The sequence below is a fragment of the Lampris incognitus genome, chromosome 10, assembly GCF_029633865.1.
Source record: "Lampris incognitus isolate fLamInc1 chromosome 10, fLamInc1.hap2, whole genome shotgun sequence".
In the NCBI taxonomy this organism is placed as follows: Eukaryota; Metazoa; Chordata; class Actinopteri; order Lampriformes; family Lampridae; genus Lampris; species Lampris incognitus.
The window spans coordinates 2,149,319-2,168,782 of NC_079220.1; positions in this window are offsets into that span (position 1 = coordinate 2,149,319).

Below are 19,464 nucleotides of genomic sequence, written 5' to 3' on the forward strand. Positions count from 1 at the left end.
ATACGGTCACATGAGTACAAATATGTGGTAGAATGACTAATAACTTTTTTGACAGGCTAGAAGTTGGTCTTTTTGTTTGTTCAGTTGTGAATACCGAGCTAAGTGGTTCAAACCAGCTGTTGGTTCACATGACTGTAGCGTTAAGCTTGTTGAATGTGCTTAGATTCTCTCTACAAATAGTAGGTAGAAGAGTAGAACGCTACGGCGTGTGCTGGCAGGATTCAAGAAGTGTAATATACCTGCAGTTCACTCCATTTGGCGGAGTGGACATAGGGGGAAGTGTGGATGGGTGGGTGAGGAAGGGGTGGGATGGGGGGCTCCATTCCTTATGTCACAGTCACTTTCAGATTTAAACAACTGTTTGGCATATGGCCTACAGTAATGTAAATGAGGGTATGAGACGCACAGTCAGAATAATTTCCTAGAACGTGGGAGGAGTCAATGGGCCTGTAAAAAGAGCAAGGATGCTTTCTCACCTAAAAGATTTTAAAACAGAAATTATTTTTCTTCAAAAGACTCATCTACGTACTATTGACCATCAGCTACTAAGTCGACCTTGGATAGGCTCAGTATTTCACTCCAAGTTTAATACTAAAACATGAGGAGCAGCAGTATTGATTAGGAAAAATGTTCCTTTTAATCCTGTTGAAACCATTTGTGATAATGATGGGTGCTATGTAACTGTGGTTGGCACATTATGTCAATACCCAGTGGTGTTAGTAAATATTATGCTCCTAATCACGATGATCAAGTCTTCATGAAGAAGCTTCTTTCTTCAATACCCAAATTACATTCTCATTATTTGATACTTGTGGGTGATATGAACACTGTAATAGGCCCCCTCTTGGATAAGTCAAACCCAAGCTGCAGTCCAATACAGCTATATTGACCCTTGGCGATCCCTACACCCAACAGATAAGTAGTTCTCCTTTTTTTTCGTATGTTGACAAGTCTCACTCTCGCATAGATTATTTTTTAATAGCTTCTCCCCTCAGGGACCTCTACTGAATACTTGCCAAGGGTAAACTCAGATCATTCTCCTTTTACTTTAGGCCTGAATTTTAAAATCTCAACCGAAAGAATTCTGTCCTTGGAAATTTGGCCCTACACTTCAATCAGATTCTTTCTTCTGAATATGTATCACTCGTTTCTAGAAACCAACCAAACTCATGATATTAGCCCCAGTCTACTCTGGGAGACTCTTAAGGCAGTCCTTAGAGGCAAATATAATCACATATTCTGCACATATTAACAAATCCAGAAAAAAACAAAAGCTACTAAAAATCAATAGCTGAACTAGATAAACGTTACGCATTGACTCCAACTGCAGAACTGTACAAAAAAAGTTGTAATGCAGACAGAATTTAATCTGCTATCAACAAAGGAGGCAGAGAAATTATTACTCAAAATACGAGGCATTTTATAGGAACATAGGGAAAAAGCAGGGCATCTCCTTGCACATCAGCTGAAGGTTAGGTTAGACTCACAATTGATCATTCAAATAGAAAACACTTCAGGTCAAATAATAACTGACCCATCTGGGATCAATGACACCTTCAGGTCTTTGTACTCCCAACTCTATGGATCAGCGTCATCTAGTAATGCTTCTGAAATGCTAAAATTCTTTTCAAATCTAAACATCCCAAACCTATCAACTGAAGATAAAAATGACATGGAAGCTCCACTTAGCATAGCTGAGATAACCAAAGCCATCACATCAATGCAAAGTGGAAAGTCTCCAGGGCCTGATGGCTTCTCTGTAGAATTTTTCAATAAGTTCTGCAAAGAACTTGCCCCTCTATTGTTAGAGATGTTTAATGAGTCTTTGCTGCAAGGCACATTACCGCCAACTCTCAATCAAGCTGCCATATCTGTAATACCTAAAAAAGGAAAAGATCCAGATAAATGTTCATCATGCTACCCTATCTCACTCCTAAATTTGGATGTCAAAATACTTTCCAAAGTTTTAACATGCAGACTTGAAAGTGTTCTACCAACTGTCATATCAGGAGACCAAACAGGGTTTATCAAAGACCATCACCCATTCCCGAACGTGCGACGGCTTCTGGATATAATCTTCTCTCTGAACTTAACTGTTCTAAAAGGTGTAATTTCCTTAGATGCCGAAAAGGCCTTTGACCAGGTGGAATGGAACTACTTGTTCTTTTCTCTCGAAAAAATTGGCTTCAGAGAGCGTTTCATCCCTTGGCTGCGTATACTATACACATCTCCACAGGCATCCATATGCACTAATACTATCAGGTCCAAATTCTCCCTTTTAACACGGGGGACATGTCCAAGGTGTCCAATGCCCCCCCCCTCCTTTTCACCATTGCTATCGAGCCTTTGTCCATAGCAATTAAGGCCAACAGACTCATCCCAGGCATCATGAAGGGGAGAATTGAGCATAAAGTGTCCCTGTATACAGATGATTTGCTACTTTATGTATCAGATCCAAAAAGAGCTATCCCATATATCTTAGGCACTCTCAAATCCTTTGGCATGTTCTCTGGATATAAATTCAATGTAGGAAAAAATGATTTTTTCCCCCCTCACCAATCAGCTGGCAGGGGATACTACACAGTCTGATTTGCCATTCACTCTTTCCCCAAAAACCTTTACATATTTAGGAATCATCGTTTCCCAAAATATATCACTGTTATTTGACAATTTTTCTGTGCTAACAACAACAACAAAAAGAAGTTAGAGAAGATCTTCAAAAGCGGAACAGCTTGCAGATCACACTGGCAGTATCAAAATGAATATTATCCCTCAATATCTGTACCTGTTTCGACGCTTGCCTCTTTTCCTCCCTAGGTCCTTCTTTTGTAGCAGTATGTTTTCCTCATTTATATGGAGCAATAAATCTCCAAGGCTTCAAAAATCCTTATTACAGAGGGGTAGATCGGAGGGAGGTTTGGGGTTACCAAATTTGCAATTTTACGACTGGGCAGCCAACATGCAAAAAATTGTACATTGGGCCTTCCTTCTATCCTGAAACCAAGTGGTGCCAACTGGAATCACATTCATGTTACTCCTCCTCCTTAAAAGCTTTGGTATGCCATGCTAACAGACTTAAACCCAAACAATACACAGATGATCCAATAGTCATATCCACTTTGAAAATCTGGCAACAAATCAAACAACACTCTGGCTGGAACAGGCTGCCCCTTAACACCCCAATATGTAATAATGAACGGTTCAAACCTGCTAAGATTGATGCCAGATTTTCTTTCTGGGACAGATAAGGTCTCAGTACAATTGGTGATTTTTATAGTGAAGGCACATTTTCTAGCTTTGCTCAGTTGTATAATGCCTTCAACCTACGGCAATCTCACTTCTTCAGGTACTTCCAAATTTGTAATTTCTTCAAATAAAACACACCTCGTTTCTAGATGCCCCACCCTCTTCGGGAATTGATAACGTTTACCAGTAACAAAAATGACAAGACGGCATATCTTGTTTTTATATAACCTCCTAGCTCCAGATACACCTCCAGCTTTGCTGAAAATTAAAACAGAATGGGAAACAGAGCTTGGCATTATCATGCCTGACAATCGGTGGGCTAAGGTGCTGAAAGTAATAAAATCTTGTTCATCTTGTGCAAAATGTCAACTCATACAATTCAAAATGGTTCACAGGGCAAACTATTTAATCTAAACTTGCCAGGATATACCCGAATATGGCTGACACCTGTGACAGATGTTCTCAGGCTCCTTGTAATCTCACTCATATGTTCTGGTCATATCCGAGACTGGGGCAGTACTGGAAATCTTACTTTCAAGTCATTTCAGTAGTATTAGAACAAGCAATCGAACCATCCCCACTGACTGCTATATTTGGTATACCTGAAGCTGGCAAAAAACATGTCAGTAAAGCAAGCCAATATAATCTCCTTCACCTCTGTAATAGCCCGTCGGAGAATACTTAACTATGGAAGAAACCGTTAACCCCATCTCCTACTTCTTGGCTGCATGATACCGTGTCTGTTTTGGAGTTGGAAAAGATCAAATTCTCCATACGAGGTTCGACAGATAAATTTTACAGTCATTGGCAGCCTCTGATATCTTATGTTAAGAGTCTGACCTCCCTTTCCCCAGAATGACTACCCAGATGAGACGATTAACACAACGTAACAGCTGAATCCTACAGTTTGGTAGCACACTGAAAATGTTCAAATCTCCCAACAACTTATTATGCACTGTAATGGCCCATACATACACGCAGTACACTTTGTTCTCGTTATATACGTATATATATATATATATAAAACGTCAGCTGCCAGTTGGCAGCTGATGAGTGCATGACACACAAAACAGGCTTGTACAGCTACATCCACCTTTATATACAATATATAAACTTAGCACAGAAAGTAAGGAAATGTGTGTTTGGTAGATGATGTCTTTGGTATAACGATGCTTCTTGGCAGTAAATCTTCTATCAGGCAGCTGACGGTCAGCGCCTGGGTACCAGAAGCTCAACACAAGAGTCAATAGCAACAGCAGAATAAGTTGCTTGGCATTGGCAGAGAAGATCTGGCAAATGTCTCATGGGCACAACCCACATACTCAGCTGCTCATCCCACAAATGCATGTTCCTTACACATGTGGCGCCATTTAAAAGGCAAGTAAACAGGCTTTCCAACGCTATAAGATGTACTGCCAAGAAGCATCGTTACAACAAAGACATACTCTACCAAACACACATTTCCTTACTTTTTGTACTAAGTATATATATATATGCTTGTATGTGTGTGCATGTGTATGTATGTATGTGTGTATATATGTATTATATATATGTGTGTGTGTGTATATATATATATATATATATATATATATATGTTTTTTCTTGTTCTCTTTGTTTTACACTAATGTACCTCTTTTATTATCATTCTTAACAGTAATGTATTTTTGTTATTATTGTCATATTACCTTGGCCTAAGATAAGGAGCTCAAAAGACTAAGTGGTGGTGGTGGGGTAGAGGACGGGGAGTTGGACAGGTTCATTAATAGAACAGTTAATGTTAATGTATTACTTTATGTTTTCCTAAAATGTTTTCTTAAAATGCCAATAAAATTTTATATATATATATATATATAGCGTTTTTTCCGAAACCGTCAATGGTGTTATAAGTGCTCAACTAATGAGGAGCGGAATATCAACACAGACGCAGGAAAAAAAGTTTTAATGCATAGCAGTACAGGCCTGTTTCGTGCGTCGCATGCTGTGTTGAGATACGTATGTGTGTGTGTGTATACATACATACATACATACATACATACATACACACATACATACATACATACATACATACATACATATATATATGTGTGTGTGTGTGTATATATATATATATATATATATATATATATATATATATATATATATATATATATATATATATATATATATATAAACATATATATATATCAACACGGATACAGGAAAAAAGATTTTAATGCATAGCAGTACAGGCCTGTTTCGTGCATCTCACACTCATCAGCTGCTAAGGTTTTTTTCATAAAGAATCATACCGTTACATTGCCCAGCATTCAAATTATAACAGCCAATGGGGTAGGTGCTTATGATGCCTTAAGTACCTACCCCATTGGCTGTTATAATTTGAATGTTTTCCCATCTGATTGGTCGCTGTCCAACCGACATTAGGGGCGTGACACTGGGCAATGTAACCGTATGATTCTTTGTGAAAAAAACATTAGTCGAGCACTCAACACCATTGATGGTTTCGGGAAAAAACGCTATATATATATATATATATATATATATATATATATATATAAAAGAAGCTGCAGGTCCTTAAATCTAAAAGAGTTTGTGGACCTGATGGCATCTTGAACGAAATGCTAAAAACATGAACAAGAAATTCCAGTTGGCTATATTAAAAGTATTCAGTTTGTTTCTGGGTGTAGGTTATTTCCCTGATATCTGGAATCATGGATTCCAGATGTATAACTCCAACCTATAAAAGTGGAGACAAATTTGACCCTAATAATTACCAAGGCATCTGTGTGAACAGTGATCTGGGGAAGGTGTGTGTTGTGAACGCCAGACTTCTGAACTTCCTTACCAAGCACAATGTCTTGAGCAAAAGCCAAACTGGATTTATACCAAAACACCGCACAACTGATCATATTTACACCCTACATACCCTAACAGAAAAACATATAACACAAAATAAATAAAAAATTCATGCCTGTTTTATTGACTTCCAAAAAGCTTTTGATTCTACTCGGCATGCAGGACTGTTCTAGAAAGTTATGGAGAGTGGTGTAGGGGTAAAACATGATATTATTAAATCAATGTATTCTGGCAACATGTACAGCGTAACAATTGGCAAAAGAGAACAGATTTCTTTACCCAAGGACGAGGTGTCCACCAGGGCTGTACCCTCAGCCCTGCACTCTTCAATATCTACATCAATGAATTGGCTACAGTACTAGAAAAGTCCTCTGTCCCCGGGGTAAGTCTCCACAACCAGGAGGTGAAATGCCTACTCTTTGCAGATGACCTGGTTCTGCTGTCCCCCACAGCAGATGGCCTGCAGCAGAGCCTGGATCTGCTGGAACATTACTGTCAGACCTGGACCCTGACAGTAAACCCCAAAAAGACCAAAACAATGATATTCCAAAAAAGATCCAGATCTCAGGACGTTCCACCTAAATTCTCAATTGGTACAAAACATGTAGAGTCCAGTACACACGACACCTCTAGGAGTAAAACTAAGTTCAACTGGACATTTTAATGAAGCAGTCACGAGATGAGAAGGAAAGCACACCAGGCTTTCTACGCAGTAAAAAATATACAAACAGAAATACCAGTTAGAACTTGGTTAACACTAATTGGGTGTGTTATTGAACCAGTTGCACTCTATGGCAGTGAGGTGCAGGGTCCACTTACAACACAAGACTTTACTCAATGGGATAAACACCCCACTGAGACCCTGCATGCAGAGTTCTGTAAGATCCTCCTACATGTCCAGAGGAAAGCTACAAACAATGCATGCAGGGCAGAATTAGGCCAATACCCACCAACACTACACATACAAACAAGAGCAATGAAGTTTTGGACACATCAAAAACTAAGTGACCCCCTCTCGTACCATCACCAAGCCCTGCAATGCCAAGAATCGAATAGTAATAGGAACCCCCTTACCCAACTGGTCCTGAGACTGAGAGCACAAGCCTGCTGTATTAACACACCTCAGGGACACAACACATCACCAATCAAACACAATCACTTTACCAAACAGTTAAAACAAAACTACATCACACAAACAAACACACACAACACGCACTGCTGTCTGGCTCTACATGGACAGTCCACCATAGCAGTTGATGTGAGCATGGCGACTGATCACCAACTACAAACAATCTTGACTGTGTACAGACTGAGCACAGCCTTGCTATTGAAAAGCGGGGACACAGGAAGACCTGCCCCCTGCAGAGCAAAGGCTGTGCTGTCACTGCACCTTCATCATCATCGTCATCATCACTGCACCCTCAGTGAGCCTGAAACAGAGCTACACTTCCTCACCACATGTGACAATATAAACATTTTAGAGAAGCACATTTTAAACTATTCCAGCTAATAACAAAAGGTTTTCTAACCCTACCAGATGAAGAAAAACGACCAGTCCTACTCGGGGAAGACCCAAAGAGCTGTAAGTTAGCAGCAGTCTATATGGTGCTGCTGCCATAAAGTGAGGGACAGTGAGTGTAAGTTAGCAGCAGTCTATATGGTGCTGCTGCCATAAAGTGAGGGACAGTGAGTGTAACTTAGCAGCAGTCTATGTTGCTGCTGCCATAAAGTGAGGGACAGTCACCTGACACACGTTGTTACTGTTATATTCAATAACAGTATATTCTTTTGTACTTTTTCTTTGCTGTGTTTTTTTGTTGTTGTGTTGTACTATGCTTCTTTGCTGTGCTGTTTCTTTACTGTATTATGTTTCTTTGCTGTGCTATGTTTCTTTGCTGTACTATGTTTCTTTGCTGTACTATGTTTCTTTGCTGTACTATGTTTCTTTGCTGTACTATGTTTCTTTGCTGTACTGTTTCTTCGCTGTATTATGTTTCTTTGCTGTGCTATGTTTCTTTGCTGTACTATGTTTCTTTGCTGTGCTGTTTCTTTGCTGTACTATGTTTCTTTGCTGTGCTGTTTCTTTACTGTTTTATGTTTCTTTGCTGTGCTATGTTTCTTTGCTGTACTATGTTTCTTTGCTGTGCTGTTTCTTTGCCGTACTATGTTTCTTTGCTGTACTATGTTTCTTTGCTGTACTGTTTCTTTGCCGTACTATGTTTCTTCGCTGTATTATGTTTCTTTGCTGTGCTATGTTTCTTTGCTGTACTATGTTTCTTTGCTGTGCTGTTTCTTCGCTGTATTATGTTTCTTTGCTGTGCTATGTTTCTTTGCTGTACTATGTTTCTTTGCTGTGCTGTTTCTTTACTGTTTTATGTTTCTTTGCTGTGCTATGTTTCTTTGCTGTACTATGTTTCTTTGCTGTGCTGTTTCTTTGCTGTACTATGTTTCTTTGCTGTACTATGTTTCTTTGCCGTACTATGTTTCTTTGCCGTACTATGTTTCTTCGCTGTATTATGTTTCTTTGCTGTGCTGTTTCTTTGCTGTGCTGTTTCATTGCTGTACTATGTTTCTTTGCTGTGCTGTTTCTTTGCTGTGCTGTGTTTCTTTGCTGTGCTGTTTCTTTGCTGTACTGGGTTTCTTTGCTGTACTGGGTTTCTTTGCTGTACCGTTTCTTTGCTGTGCTGTGTTTCTTTGCTGTGCTGTTTCTTTGCTGTGCTGTTTCTTTGCTGTACTGGGTTTCTTTGCTGTACCGTTTATTTGCTGTGCTATTTCTTTGCTGTGCCATATTTCTTTGCTGTACTGGGTTTCTTTGCTGTGCTGCTTCTTTGCTGTACTGTGCCGTTTCTTTGCTGTACTGTTTCTTTGCTGTACTATGTTTCTTTGCCGTGCTGTTTCTTTGCTGTGCTATTTCTTTGCTGTACTGTTTCTTTGCTGTGCTGTTTCTTTACTGTTTTATGTTTCTTTGCTGTGCTATGTTTCTTTGCTGTACTATGTTTCTTTGCTGTGCTGTTTCTTTGCCGTACTATGTTTCTTTGCCGTACTATGTTTCTTTGCTGTACTATGTTTCTTTGCTGTACTGTTTCTTTGCCGTACTATGTTTCTTCGCTGTATTATGTTTCTTTGCTGTGCTATGTTTCTTTGCTGTACTATGTTTCTTTGCTGTGCTGTTTCTTCGCTGTATTATGTTTCTTTGCTGTGCTATGTTTCTTTGCTGTACTATGTTTCTTTGCTGTGCTGTTTCTTTGCTGTGTTATGTTTCTTTGCTGTACTATGTTTCTTTTCTGTATTATGTTTCTTTGCTGTGCTGTTTCTTTGCTGTACTATTTCTTTGCTGTACTATGTTTCTTTTCTGTATTATGTTTCTTTGCTGTGCTGTTTCTTTGCTGTACTATGTTTCTTTGCTGTGCTGTTTCTTTGCTGTGCTGTGTTTCTTTGCTGTGCTGTTTCTTTGCTGTACTGTGTTTCTTTGCTGTATTATGTTTCTTTGCTGTGATGTTTCTTTGCTGTATTATGTTTCTTTGCTGTACTATGTTTCTTTGCTGTGCTATGTTTCTATGCTGTGCTGTTTCTTTGCTGTACTATGTTTCTTTGCTGTACTATGTTTCTTTGCTGTGCTGTTTCTTTGCTGTACTATGTTTCTTTTCTGTATTATCTTTCTTTGCTGTGCTGTTTCTTTGCTGTATTATTTCTCTTTGCTGTGCTGTTTCTTTGCTGTGCTGTGTTTCTTTGCTGTGCTGTTTCTTTGCTGTACTGTGTTTCTTTGCTGTATTATGTTTCTTTGCTGTATTATGTTTCTTTGCTGTGCTGTGTTTCTTTGCTGTGCTGTGTTTCTTTGCTGTACTGTGTTTCTTTGCTGTGCTGTTTCTTTGCTGTACTGTGTTTCTTTGCTGTACTGTGTTTCTTTGCTCTACTGTTTGTTTTCCATAATGTTTTCCAATTATTGTTTAGCTTTTTTCAATGTTTAAACCCTTGCTTTGGCAGTATGTACAGTGTTACATCATGCCAATAAAGCCATTTCAATTAAAGAAGAAATTGGAGAGAGAGAGAGAGAGAGAGAGAGAGAGAGAGAGAGAGAGAGAGAGAGAGAGAGAGAGAGAGATCCTTGACCATATACAGACTCAGGGAGAAGAGCCAGAAGAGCCAGAAGAGCGGCCAGTGGAATACAAACACCATAAACACTGTCAACCATCGGTCAATCATCGGTGTATTCCGTCACTGACCATTTGCACTGTAATGGTCTCTACACAGACATGCTGTACATCGAGAATAGATTCCTTTAAATAGATTTCTTTAAAAAATGTTGCAGTGTTTACACGGTTCTCACTTATTGATACTTATATTTTTAACCGCAATATCCACGTTTTTAATTTCATTGTAAGCTATATGTACTAATAAATGTGTGTGTGTGTGTGTGTGTGTGTGTGTGTGTGTGTGTGTGTGTATATAGATAGATACTGCTACTACTTTCGGCTGCTCCCGCTAGGGGGCGCCACAGCGGATCATCCATTTCCATTTCTTCCTGTCTTCTGCGTCTTCCTCTGTCACACCAGCCACCTGCATGTCCTCCCTCACCACATCCATAAACCTCCTCTTTGGCCTTCCTCTTCTCCTCTTCCCTGGCAGCTCCATATTCAGCATCCTTCTCCCAGTATACCCAGCATCTCTCCTCCACACATGTCCACACCATCTCCATCTTGTCTCTCTTGCTTTGTCTCCACACCACCCAACCTGAGCTGTCCCTCTAATATACTTATCATCTTCAACTCTGCCACCTCCAGCTCCGCCTCCTGTCTTTTCATCAGTGCCACCGTCTCCACACCATATAACATAGCTGGTCTCACCACCATCTTGTAAACCTTCCCTTTAACTCTTGCTGGTTCCCTTCTGTCACACATCACTCCTGACACTCTTCTCCACCCACTCCACCCTGCCTGCACTCTCTTCTTCACCTCTCTTCTGCACTCCCCGTTACTTTGGACAGTTGACCCCAAGTATTTAAACTCATACACCTTCATCACCTCTACTCCTTGCATCCTCACCATTCCACTGTCCTCCCTCTCATTCACATATAGGTATTCCGTCTTGCTCCTACTGACTTTCATTCTTCTTATCTCCAGTGCATACCTCCACCTCTCCAGGCTCTCCTCCGCCTGCACCCTACTCTCGCTACAGATCACAATGTCATCCACGAACATCATCGTCCATGGAGACTCCTGCCTGATCTTGTCTGTCAACCTGTCCATCACCGTTGCAAACAAGAAAGGGCTCAGAGCCGATCCTTGATGTAATCCCACCTCCACCTTGACCCCATCTGTCATTCCAACCACACACCTCACCACTGTCACACTTCCCTCATACGTATCCTGCACCACTCCTACATACTTCTCTGCAACTCCTGACTTCCTCATACAATACCACACCTCCTCTCTCGGCACCCTGTCATAAGCTTTCTCTAAATCTACAAGGACACAATGCAACTCTTTCTGGCCTTCTCTATACTTCTCCATCAACATTCTCAAAGCAAACATCACATCTGTGGTGCTCTTTCCTGGCATGAAACCCTGCTGCTGCTGCTGATCATCACCTCTCCTCCTCTTAACCTGGCTTCTATTACTCTTTCCCATATCTTCATGCTGTGGCTGATCAACTTTATACCTCTGTAGTTGCTACAGTTCTGCACATCACCCTTGTTCTTGAAAATCGGTACCAGTATGCTTCTTCTCCACTCCTCAGGCATCCTCTCACTTTCCAGGATTGTGTTAAACAATCTAGTTAAAAACTCCACTGCCATCTCTCCTAAACACCTCCATGCCTCCACAGGTATGTCATCAGGACCAACTGCCTTTCCACTCTTCATCCTCTTCATAGCTGCCCTCACTTCCTCCTTGCTAATCCACTGCACTTCCTGATTCACCATCCCTACATCATCCAACCTTCTCTCTCTCTCATTTTCTTCATTCATCAGCCCCTCAAAGTACTCCTTCCTCCTTCTCAGCACACTGTCCTCACTTGTTAGCACATTTCCATCTCTATCCTTGATCGCCCTAACTTGCTGCACATCCTTCCCAGCTTGGTCCCTCTGTCTAGCCAATCAGTACAAGTCCTTTTCTCCTTCCTTAGTGTCTAACCTGTCATACATTCACCATACGCCTTTTCCTTTGCCTTTGCCACCTCTCTCTTTGCTTTACGCTGCTTCTCCTTCTACTCCTGTCTACTTTCTTCATCTCTCTGACTATCCCACTTCTTCTTTGCCAACCTTTTCCTCTGTATAATTTGCTGTACTTCCTCATTCCACCACCAAGTCTCCTTGTCTTCCTTCCTCTGCCCTGATGACACACCAAGTACCTTCCTAGCTGTCTCCCTCACTATTTCTGCAGTGGTTTTCCAGCCATCTGGCAACTCTTCACTACCACCCAGTGCCTGTCTTAACTCCTGCCTGAACTCCACACAACAGTCTTCCTTCTTCAACTTCCACCGTTTGATCTTCGGCTGTGTCTTCACTCGCTTCCTCTTCTTGGTCTCCAAAGTCATCCTACAGACCACCATCCGATGCTGCCTAGCTACCTTCTCCCCTGTCACCACCTTGCAGTTTCCAATCCCTTTTAGATGGTGCCTTCTACATAAGATATAGTCCACATGTGTGCGCTTTCCTCCACTCTTGTACGTCACCCTGTGTTCCTCCCTCTTCTTGAAATATGTATTCACCACAGCCATTTCCATCCTTTTCGCAAAATCCACCACCATCTGTCCTTCCACATTTCTCTTCTTGACACCATACCTTCCCATCACCTCCTCATCACCGCTGTTCCCTTCACCAACATGTCCATTGAAGTCCGCTCCAATCACCACTCTCTCCTCCTTGGGTACCCTCTCCACCATGTCGTCCAACTCACTCCAGAATTCTTATTTCCCTTCCATCTCACACCCAACTTGCGGGGCATATGTGCTGATAACATTCATCAATACACTTTTGATTTCCAGCTTCATATTCATCACTCTGTCTGACACTCTCTTCACCTCCAGCACACTCTTGACATACTCTTCCTTCAGAATGACCCCTACCCCATTACTCCTCCCATTCACACCATGGTAGAAGAGTTTGAACCCACCTCCGGTACTCCTGGCCTTACTCCCCTTCCACCTGGTCTCTTGCACACACAGTATGCCTACCTTTCTTCTTTCCATCATGTCAGCCAGCTCTCTCCCTTTACCAGTCATAGTGCCAACATTCAAAGTTCCAACTCTCACCTCCACACTCCTACCCTTCCCCCTCTCCTGCTCCCTCTGGACATGCTTTCCCCCTCTCCTTCTCCTTCACCCAACAGTAGCATAGTTTCCACCGGCATCCTGCTGGTTAACAGTACCGGTGGCGGTCGTTGGTAACCCGGGCCTCGACCGATCCGGTATGTAAGTCTTATTTATGATCCGCATATTTGATTTGGCAAAGGTTTTACACCGGGTGCCCTTCCTGACGCAACCCTCCCCATTTGTCCTCAGTGACTGGGTTGTATATATATATATATATAGAGAGAGAGAGAGAGAGAGAGAGAGAGAGAGAGAGAGAGAGAGAGAGAGAGAGAGAGAGAGGACACAGAGAGAGGAGAGAGAGAGAGAGAGACAGAGAGAGACAGAGAGAGAGAGAGAGAGAGAGAGAGAGAGAGAGAGAGAGAGAGCACAGAGAGAGAGAGAGAGAGAGAGAGAGAGAGAGAGAGAGAGAGAGAGAGACAGAGAGAGACAGAGAGAGAGAGAGAGAGTCAAGTTAATTTAAACTTTTAATTTCTTTTTTGAATGTCATTTTATCATAGTTTTAGCTTTTATTTCATTTTATTTTTTACATTGCTTTTTATCTTGCATTTCTTATTTGACGTCTTTTTCTAGCTCAGGTACAGCACTTTGGATTGTGTGTCTGAAATGTTGTATACAGATAATCTGTCGGGCTGATCTGTCTATATTTCTTTATAACCGGTTAGTTGGCATACAGTTCATGGTGTGTGTGTGTGTGTGTGTGTGTGTGTGTGTGTGTGTGGGTGGGTGGGTGGGTGGGTGTTTGGTTTGTGTCCTGCTGTCATCAGCGCTGAGAAGGAAGAATTCTGACTTAAAAGGTTTTGTTTCCTGGTGTCGGGAGTGTACAGGAATATTGAGACATGATGGGAATGTGAGCAGGTGTCGGGGCGTTGGCTCGGACTCTCAATCTCATCTCAAATCTCTTTTCCTTCATCTTGACTTCGCATGCCTCCTTCAGAAAACCACAACAGTCTGGTTTGTCTGGCATGGCAGAACAACACTTCTTCACCTGTGCTCATCAACAAAACCTGCCTTCTGCCTTTCAGGGAGAACAACATGAAATACAGATGCAAGCAGTGATTAGGGGGGTCCAAACACCTGATGACCTCTGAACTGTAACTGTGATGTGGAGGTCCAAGTTCCTGATACATTGAGAAATGAAAGTCAAGGGGATGCTGATTTTGATTGGCTGATGGCTGCCATGATTTTTGACCTCTAACGAAGAGACGGCATGCCACATTTGACTGACACCATCAAACCATTCAAGAATTACAAGCCTTTTGGGAGTCCAGGTAGCGTAGCGGTCTATTCCGTTGCCTACCAACATGGGGATCTCCAGTTCGAATCCCCGTGTTACCTCCAACTTGGTCGGGGCGTCCGACAGACACAGTTGGCCGTGTCTGTGGGTGGGAAGCCAGATGTGGGTATGTGCCCTGGTCGCTGCACTAGCGCCTCCTCTGGTCGGTCAGGGCGCCTGTACGGTGCGGACACGGGGGAATAGCGTGGTCCTCCCACATGCTACCACCCCCCCTGGCGAAACCCCACTGTCAGGTGAAAAGAAGCGGCTGGCCACTCCACATGTATGGAGAAGGCATGTGGTAGTCTGCAGCCCTCCCCGGATCGGCAGAGGGGGTGGAGCACCGTGTCATTATCAGCACCGTTACAGTTTCTGTTGGTTTGACTAAATAGCAGCTACAGCGGTTTTGTGATAAAGACAATAGTGTCATCACATTAGTAGCCGATGAGTGCGCGACACACGGAACAGGCCTGTAATACTATGTATTAAAACCTTTTTCCTGCATCTGTATTGCTTATATATATATGTGTGTGTGTGTGTGTGTGTGTGTGTGTGTGTGTGTATATATATATATATATATATATATATATCCATCCATTATCTTAGCCCCTTATCCTGCTCTCAGGGTCAAGGGGATGCTGGAGCTTATTCCAGCAGTCATTGGGCGGCAGGCGGGGAGACACCCTGGACAGGCCGCCAGGCCATCACAGGGCCGATACGCACACACTCACACCCATTCATACCTAGGGACAAAACATGTGAGCAATTCGCTACATTTTTCAATAACACAATTACTGCCATTAGACAGAACATTAGTGCCTCAAGATCCAGGAATGAACCTGCCCTCCAGTTCTCCAGAAATATCGCTGGCGCCATGTCTCACTTGGACCCTCTAGACCTTAAAAGTCTAGACAATATTGGTAGGCGGCTCAGGTCGCCCACCTGCTGCTTGGATCCTCCTCTCCGTACCAAATTTTAAAAAACTGTTTTTAATTGCTTAGCACCTGACGTTTTAGAAACTATTAACTACTCTCTTCAGGCAGGTATATTTCCTGCAGCACTTAAGACAGCTGTTGTTAAGCCACTTCTGAAGAAGAGTAATCTTGATGCGACAGTTATTGCCAACTACAGGCCCATCTCCAACTTACCATTCCTCAGCAAAATCCTTGAAAAAAGTTTATTCTCAAGTTAACAACTATTTAATATCTAACAACCTTCTAGGCATTTGTCAATCAGGTTTTCGATCTCACCATAGCACAGAAACAGCACTTATCAAAGTTGTGTAGGCTCTGCATATGAACACTGATTCTAATAAATTGTCTGTTCTTGTGCTCCTGGATCTCAGTGCTGCTTTCGACACTGTTGATCATGATATTTTGCTAGAGAGATTAGAAAAATGGGTCGGCCTTTCTGGTCCGGTTCTCAACTGGTTTAGAACATACCTACAGGACAGGCAGTTCTTTGTGCCTATTGGAGACTTTTCCTCGGACAAAGTGGGTCTAATGCGTGGGCTACCCCAAGGTTCGATTCTTGGATCCCTACTATTCAATCTCTATATTCTCCCACTTGCACATGTTATACAGAAACACAAAATAAATTACCATAATTACGCAGATGATTCACAACTGTACATACCCCTATTCTCTGATGACCTAGCTCCCATACGTTCCCTAATTCAGTGTATTGACGATATTACTTTATGGATGTCAGAGAACTTTCCACAACTGAACAAAGGCAAGACAGAAATACTTATTTTTGGTGCAAAGACTCAGAGACAGAGAATTGTAGCCCATCTCAGCTCTCTGTCTCTGGAGTGCAAAGGTGAAGCTAGAAATCTTGGTGTAATCATGGACGGTGATCTAAATTTTAAGAGCCACATCAATCATCTCACAAGGTCAGTCTTCTACCATCTTAACAACATTTCAAAACTAAGGGGCTTTCTATCAATATCAGACTGTGAGAAATTAACCCATGCTTTTATAACAAGTAGACTAGACTACTGCAATGGCCTATTCACCGGCGCGCCACCTATAATTCAAAATGCGGCAGCACGTGTTCTCACCAGAACAAAAGAGTATGAGCACATTACACCTCTTCTTAGACCTCTGCATTGGCTCCCCGTTAAAACTAGAATTGATTTTAAAATTCTTTTAATTGTACACAAAGCGCTAAATGGCCTTGCACCACGTTATGTAAAAGATATGTTAATTCCCTATAAACCAGCAAGACCTCTCAGGTCCAATGGCAGTGGTCTTTTAACCATCCCTCGTGCAGGTCTAGAGCAGGGCAAGCTGCATCTTCTATTTACACCCCAAGTAGATGGAACGCCCTGCCTGAGGACCTGAGAGAGGCCCCCACACTGGACACCCTGCCTGAGGACCTGAGAGAGGCCCCCACACTGGACACCCTGCCTGAGGACCTGAGAGAGGCCCCCACACTGGACACCCTGCCTGAGGTCCTGAGAGAGGCCCCCACACTGGACACCCTGCCTGAGGACCTGAGAGAGGCCCCCACACTGGACACCCTGCCTAAGGTCCTGAGTGAGGCCCCCACACTGGACACCCTGCCTAAGGTCCTGAGAGAGGCCCCCACACTGGACACCCTGCCTGAGGACCTGAGAGAGGCCCCCACACTGGACACCCTGCCTGAGGACCTGAGAGAGGCCCCCACACTGGACACCCTGCCTGAGGACCTGAGAGAGGCCCCCACACTGGACACCCTGCCTGAGGACCTGAGAGAGGCCCCCACACTGGACACATTTAAAAGCAGGTTAAAAACCTTACTTTTTAAAACAGCCTACAGCTAAAGTCATAGTGTGTGCGTGCGTGCGTGCGTGTGTGTGTGTTTTATATATTTTGTTATTTTTATATATTCTGCTCTGTTGTAACTTTTAATTAATCCGTGTTTATGGCGCTCTTATTTATTTTACTAACTCCGTTTTAAACATGTTTGTACTTTTCTAAAACTTGCCTGTACTTTTATGTATTTATTTGTGTGTGTGTGTGTGGGGGGGGGGGGTGTTATTGATTCCATTGTTTTATTGTGTGAAGCACTTTGTGTTACAGTTGTTTGTATGAGAAGTGCTATACTAATAAAATCTTATTGATTAGTTGATTGTGGACTTCAGGAGGTCTAGAGGCTGCAGCCACTCCCCCATACACATCAATGGGGTGGAGGTGGAGCGTGTCTCCAGCTTTAAATTCCTTGGAGTCCACATCAGCGAGGACCTCTCCTGGACATTAAACACCCAGGCCCTGGTGAAAAAGGCTCAACAACACCTGCATTTCCTGAGGAGGCTGAGGAGCGCCCGTCTACCCCCCAAAACCCTCACTACTACCACTGCACCATACAGAGCATCCAGACCAGCTGCACCTCAGTAGACCAGAAAGCTCTGCAGCGGGTCGTCAAGGCGACCCAGCACATCACCGGTACCCAGCTCCCAGCCACACAAGACATTTATCACAAACGCTGCCTTCGGAGGGGTCTGAGCAGCAGCACACTGTTATGGCACAGCCGCGACAAAACCGGAAGCTGCCACTGCAGCAGCACACTGTTACGGTACAGCCGCGACAAAACCGGAAGTTGCCGCTGCAGCAGCACACTGTTATGGCACAGCCGCGACAAAACCGGAAGTTGCCGCTGCAGCAGCACACTGTTATGGTACAGCCGCGACAAAACCGGAAGTTGCCGCTGCAGCAGCACACTGTTATGGCACAGCCGCGACAAAACCGGAAGTTGCCGCTGCAGCAGCACACTGTTATGGTACAGCCGCGACAAAACCGGAAGTTGCCGCTGCAGCAGCACAGCGTGATACGAAGAGAGGAAACAACACAGCGCTGATATGGAAACAGAGGTGAGTAAACTGGCAGCTATGCTTACCGTCACTGCAGCCGTGAGCCGATCCGGGACCCCACGACGACGTAATCCCCGCTTCCGGGAGCGGCCAGTCCTGTTCGTTGTAGAAGGGGTTGAAGTTTGGTCGGTAGTGGAGAGAGAGGTGCGTAGAAACGCTGCTCCTTCCTCTGGGTGTGCCATACAGTCCCCCAATGCGGGAGTTAAACTATGACGTCGTGGCAATTTACACCCGAGCGTTCACCCATTACGTCCTTGCGCCCCCCCTTACGTCCACCGCAAGGGCGTGACGTGCGCCTCCCCGAGATCCCAGACGCACGTCGAGGCGACGTAGCCCGAGCGCAGCGGCACTGGTTGTGATTGGTCCACTAACCACATCCGCTGGAGGCCGCTTTTCCGGTTCCTGCTCGACAAACGCCGCCATGTTTACCCGTCTTGGAGTCAGCTGGTTGGTCTTGTAGCGCATCGTCTGAGTTGTGTTCAGTTTTATCTTCCGCATGTGTAGCGCTCTCTTTCCTCCGGCTATCGAGTCGACACCATCCAGGGTGTAGAATGAAGAGCTCGGAAGAGCGTCTGGCGGAGGAAGTTCGCGAGCACGCGAGCCTGTACTTGGTGTCCGCGGGAAATGGTGAGGCGCACCAGCTGTGCACCAGGTCGTGGAGCGGACCTCTCGGAGCACCGGGCTGGCGGTCGATGAACGCCAGCTGAAGTGGCGTCGCGTCTCGACACGTAAACCCCACGCAGAACCATCACGGCCTCATGACGGCGTCCAAGCAACGGCGTGGTGCTTACGTGGCCATAAAACAAGCTTAACCTGGCGTGCGGGCCGGCGGTGACAAATTATCAATCAGCCATTCCCGCCAAAGGAATGGGCAGGACGTGACGTCACACCGAGGAAACCTGCTGCACCGGGACTTGTAGTTGTTGTT